Source organism: Myotis nattereri, assembly GCF_964212035.1.
Source record: "Myotis nattereri genome assembly, chromosome: 4".
Classification (NCBI taxonomy): Eukaryota; Metazoa; Chordata; class Mammalia; order Chiroptera; family Vespertilionidae; genus Myotis; species Myotis nattereri.
In genome coordinates this window covers 101,782,375-101,788,374 of record NC_138079.1, presented here as the reverse complement: position 1 = coordinate 101,788,374, position 6,000 = coordinate 101,782,375, and positions in this window count along the sequence as shown.

Below are 6,000 nucleotides of genomic sequence, written 5' to 3'. Positions count from 1 at the left end.
TTGTCCTTTGTTAAGTTTATTGACATGTTTAGGAATTTGCTCAGAGCACGATAGCCTATCTGTATGGTTTTCATATTTGGTGTACATTAAAGGAAGCAGGGGAAACCCTCAATTACTCTGAGAAGCAGACAGTAGTATTTTCCAATATGCTTAGTTTCAGTACACAGAGTTCTCTAATCTTAGCAATTTTATCACACAGTTGTCTAAAATGATAAAATAAATGGGATTTAGGAAAAGCTAGCATGGCTTGTAGAAACTAAAAGTCGGGCTGTCTCCTCACCGTCTCAGCTTTGCCACTAATTAGCTGTGTCAGTCAAACGACGCTCCCTGAGCTTCATTTTCCCTATCTGACAGATAAAAGGTTTGGACAGATCCAGGGAGACAGGGATGAATGCGAAGGTGCAGCCCCTGTGAGAAAATGCAGTATATTTACTTGTGTATATGTTGGTCTCTTCTAGACTGAAGCTCTTTGAAAGCTTGTTCCCCTGAGAATCCTCCCACTGCTAATGCAGTGCCTTGCACGTAGCTGGTGTTAGCTAAGTGAATCATTTCATAATCATGAATAATATCAGCCTCTAATATGTGTCAAAGCTGCAAAAAAAGGAGGAGAGGGTATTCTATTCATTTAGGGTGCAGAGAAGCTGCTGTGCGCCATGATGGGGAGATCAGCAGATTTGTATTATAGGGCTTGTTGCTAGTTTTGGACCTTAATTTGCTGTATGATCTTAGACGAGTTACTCAACTTCTCTAGACCTTCAAATGACATGTAAAATGTCAATAAACATGACTTCCCTCGTTTTTAAACTTGTAAGAGTAATATTACAGCCATCCCTGTGAAATAATGGTTGGGAAAGTACAAAAGGCCACATTACATTGATAACCATTACTAAATGGGTGGCATAATACTGCTAACCTGGTATTCCTGCTTTATAGTGTCTTTGCCTAGGCAAGCTATAAAAACAGGTTGAATGGCTCTACTATTCTCCTTTTCAACTCAATTTCCCCCTAAATTAGCTATAAATTCTATTACACAAAAAAAGCAGACAATTGTCACAAATTTCCAGGGAGTATCAACTTACTCTTTCACCTTCCTTCTTTTTTTTTTTTTTTAAATATATTTTATTGATTTTTTACAGAGAGGAAGGGAGAGAGATAGAGAGTTAGAAACATCGATGAGAGAGAAACATCGATCAGCCGCCTCCTGCACATCTCCCACTGGGGATGTGCCCGCAACCAAGGTACATGCCCTTGACCGGAATCGAACCTGGGACCCTTCAGTCCGCAGGCCGACGCTCTATCCACTGAGCCAAACCGGTTTCGGCCACCTTCCTTCTTAGAGCTCGGATGGAAACAGCCACAGAGGGCCCTGCAGCCTTAGTAGTGCTCTATGTGTGTCACCAGTTCCATGGAGGAGACACCCAAGGTTATCAAGCAGGAAATCCTTGTGTTGGTTCTCTTAAACTTTTCATATCATTTTTTGGTCTCAATTGTTAAAACCAGAGTCAACCATAAAGTTTTTTGTTGTTGTTTTTTTACTTTTTTTTTAATTCTCACCCAAAGATAAGTTTATTGATTTTAGAAAGAGAGGAAGGGCCCTGGTTGGTTTGGCTCAGTGGATAGAGCGTTGGCCTGAGGACTGGAAGGATCCTGGGTTTGATTCTGCTCAAGGGCACATGCCTGGGTTGCAGCCCAATCCCCAGTAGGGGGTGTGTAGGAGACAGCCAGTCAATGAGTCTCTCTCATCGTTGACGTTTTTATCTCTCTCTCCCTCTTCCTTCCTCTCTGAAATCAATAAAAATGTATTATTTTTAAAAAAAGAAAGAGAGGAAGGGAATCGACCCTGAGACCCTTCAGGGAGCGGACCAATGTTCTCACCTCTGAAACACCCCAGCCAGGGCCAGTCATATCAGCTTAGCTTTTAGAAGATCCTTGGAATTTGCACAACTTTTTATGCTTTGCCCTAATTAAATATTATTTTTATATTTACATCTTGATTTGTGTGGGAATTTTCTGTAACATAGCCTCAATTACTGTTTTGAAAAAAATCACTGATTTTTTTTTCATGTTTTAGTGTATATGCATGCTGACATGGCTGTATAGTAAAATTCCAGGAGCCTGCACTTCTTTTTTTCAGTATTCTTAAAAATAAATGTAGGCCATGTTTTATTATTTAATGATAACTTATGATTTCAGACAGCATTTGTATAGATTTCCCCGCTCAGCTTTAGACGAGGTGGCGGTGGGAAGCTATTCCCTCTCACCTTTGGCATTATAACTAAGAATAAAATAAGTCCATGTAGTCACTTCTATATCATAAAAAATTTTTCCTCTTGATCAGTCATGTAATGACCCCAAGGTCACAGCTATTGAAAAATTTTATTGTGGCTTGACAAATTCTCCATGTCAACTCCATATTACAAGATCTTTCATTTCTTCAATTAAACATCTTGAAATGGATACCACCTGTGCTCTCGTATTTATTATGTCAATAAAGCCCATTATAATTACAGCACACTGTTGAAAAATGGCATGCCAGGAAACTAACAGACTGTTTTGTGGTCACCATTTAACACAATACCAGTCACTGATCAAGTTATTTTAAAGGCTTTATGCCATGGATTAATAGAAAAGAAGACTTTCTATGTCCTATCTTTTCATTAATATTTGCCAGGAGATATGTTTATTACATTAGTCTCTTTAGATTTGTAAGTGGGGAAAAACTTGAGAACATTTTGAAAAAATAATGTTCTTTGGACTATAAAGATAGAGAAAAGATGTTAAAATTTACAACAGTGATTCCATACAGATTCACTTTTAAATATTTATTTTATGGTAGGCAATATTGATACAGGGTATATCTTGCATTTATAAGTTTTAATACAATTTTTAATTTAGTAACCCATTGGGCAAGACAATAATACGTTGTAAGGAGTAAGAAATTAGAAATGATAGATTCAGGTTCTAGTTCTAGGATTCATCTTAAGCTATTAACATCTGAAAATTCTTTGCCTACTTATGTGAATGCTTCCAGAGTTCTGGCATGAATATATGTTTGCTATTGTGGCATTTTAGAAGGAGACAATTTATTAAGATTAGAAGTTTCCCAACTGGGTGAAAATTAATCTTTGTACCAGTGTTCTTTGTTGTAATTTTTATATATTGGAGTATAATAGATTAAATTCTGTTTAGGATGCCGAAAACGTTCTGGAAATAGATAGTGGTGATGTTTAGAAACACTGTGAATGTATAATTTCACCGAAATGTACACTTAAAATGGTTTAAATGGTAAATTTTATCACACATACAAAAAAGATTGAATCATACCAGCTCTATGAATTAGACAACTTGAGGTTAAACATTTTCAAGAAAATTGTAGTATTTTCCACTTTTCTATTCTCCCAATGATAGCAAAAAATAGTTGTTTAATAAAATGTATAGAAAATTGTATGCTGTTTATAGTATTTCTCTTTTCAGTGTACCTATGAGTATACTTCTTTTTTTAAAAAAGTATATTTTATTGACTTTTTTACAGAGAGGAGGGGAGAGGGATAGAGAGTTAGAAACATTGATGAGAGAGAAACATCAATCAGCTGCCTCTTGCACGCCCCCTACTTATGTGCCCGCAACCAAGGTACATGCCCTTGACCGGAATTGAACCTGGGACCCTTGAGTCCGCAGGCTGATGCTCTATCCGCTGAGCCAAACCGGTTAGGGCTGAGTATACTTCTTTTTTTTCTTTTAAATATATATTTTTTATTGTTTTTAGAGAGAGAGGAAGAGATAAGGTGCTGGGGTCCAACCCCAGCAGGTCCAGGGATCCCCAAAGGTGTGGACGGAGTCGGCGAAGAAGGAATGACACAGAGACAGCATTCAGTTGATCAACAGCCTAGCCAGGATCTCTAGCCAAGTTCTGGTCAGGATCTCCAGCGAAGTTCTGGTTAGGATCTCCAGCCAGGTTCTGTGTCCATGTTCTCTTGCTAGGTTCTCCAGCCAGGTTCTCCAGGTTCTCCAGCCAGGTTCTGTAACCATGTTCCCTCGCTAGGTTCTGTCCAGGTTCTCCAGCCAGGTTCTGTAGCCATGTTCCCTCGCTAGGTTCTGTCCAGGTTCTCCAGCCAGGTTCTGTCCAGGTTCTCCAGCCAGGTTTGGCCACCAGGTTCTAGTCAGGTTCTCTTGCCATGTTCTATCCAGGTTCTGTATCTAGGTTCTTCAGCCAGGTTCTCTCCCTAGGTTCTGTCTCTAGGTTCTGTGGCCAGTTTCTGTCCAGGATCTTTTGCCATGTTCTCTCACTAGGTTCTGTCTCTAGGTTCTGTGGCCAGTTTCTGTCCAGGATCTTTTGCCATGTTCTCTCCAGCGAAGTTCTTCTGTCTCTAGGTTCTGTGTCTAGGTTCTGTGTCTAGGTTCTGTCGAGTATACTTCTTAAAGACCTAAAAGTGTACTATAGCTAAACAGATTCTTTATGACACTGTGATATGGAGGCATGAAGAGGACTCTTAGCTGCCTAGGCCCCAGGAGGCATCTCGATCATTTCCCCAAATACACTTTACTGTGTTAAAGTGGCTCAGAAAACAAAACAAAACATCAGAATCCTGCAACAATAATAGTCCGGTTTATCTTAATTTTCATTAAGATATTATTGTGAAGGTTTCCCTGTGTTTGAGAACATTTTATGAATTAATTAGGGCTTATGCCATTGCAAGTAACAGAAAATACAATTCAACTGGCTTTAAAGAAAAAGAGGGTGATGGTGGTGATGAATGTTACTGGGTAACTAGAAAGTGTGGGGGTGGCTGAGGCAAAACTCAACTCAGGGGCTTGAACAGTATCCTTAAGTCTTAGCTTCTTCTCATCCTATTGGAGCTCCTTTTCCCTACAGATGAAACAAAAGTTATGGATCTGACTGTCCCCAGCCTGAATCAATCCCTATGACCAGGGAATGAGAAGCCTTGATTGTCTTGGGCCGACTTCAGATGCCCAACCTTGAAGCTGGAGTTGGATCATGCCTCCCAAACCCATGCCTTCAAAGGAAACTTGGGGTCCTTCTAACAGAAAGGCCAGTGGACCCTAAGAGGCCATTGAAGTCCCCTACATTTCAGACGCAAGGGGTTGGTCTTAGAAGTGGATAACTCAGAAAATGGCTGACCAGGAGGTAGAAAAAGTATGGGCTTCAGAGTTAACTATAGCATTTAGGATTAGGTTCAACTGCAAACAGAACCAGCTACACAATTTTCAGGGCCCAATTCAAAGTAAAAACACAGAGCCCCCTGTTCCAATATTATTAAGAATTTCAAATTGGCCACAGCAGTAAGTAAAGCAAATGCGGGAACTTTCTAAGTGGAGAACCCTAGGCCACAAGTTCACACACATGAAGTTGACCCTGAGTGCAAGTAATAGTAAAAAAATAATAACAGAGGCTTTAAAGAGATAGGAGTTTGTTGCTTTCTCACCTACAAGTCCAGACTTTCCCCGGCTCATTGCTCTGCCACCCTGGAGTGTGGCCCCATCGCGTGGTATAAGCTGTGCCGTTGGAGTTCCCGGTAATGGGAAGGCAGAAGTGGGGGAGAAGGGCATGCCTCCTTCCTTTGCAGGAGACTTCCCGGAGAACTTTAATTTGTGTCTCATTATCCAGGGTTTAGGGACGCAGGAGGCAGAGTAACCAGCTAAAACTCCAGCTTCTGTAATCAAAGAAGGGGAGAATGATACGGGGCAGGGGAGGGTGTCAATCAACCATTTCTGCCGTGCAGGTGACCTGAGTTTCAGTCCCTCTTCAATATCACCCAGATGAGTGATTTGAAGGGCATTGTCTCGCCGCTCTGGGCTTCAGTTCATCTATGAAATGAAAATAATCCTTTCTCTTACTTCCATTACTCAGCATATGTTCAAGGGACTGAGGAAAGGCCAAGGGGCTAGCTGCAGGGAGCCAGGGGGCGGGCATGGCCCACTGTGGGGAGGAAGGCCCGAGCAGGAAGGGGTTTAATCCAAAGAGCTTGAGGTGCAGAGTGA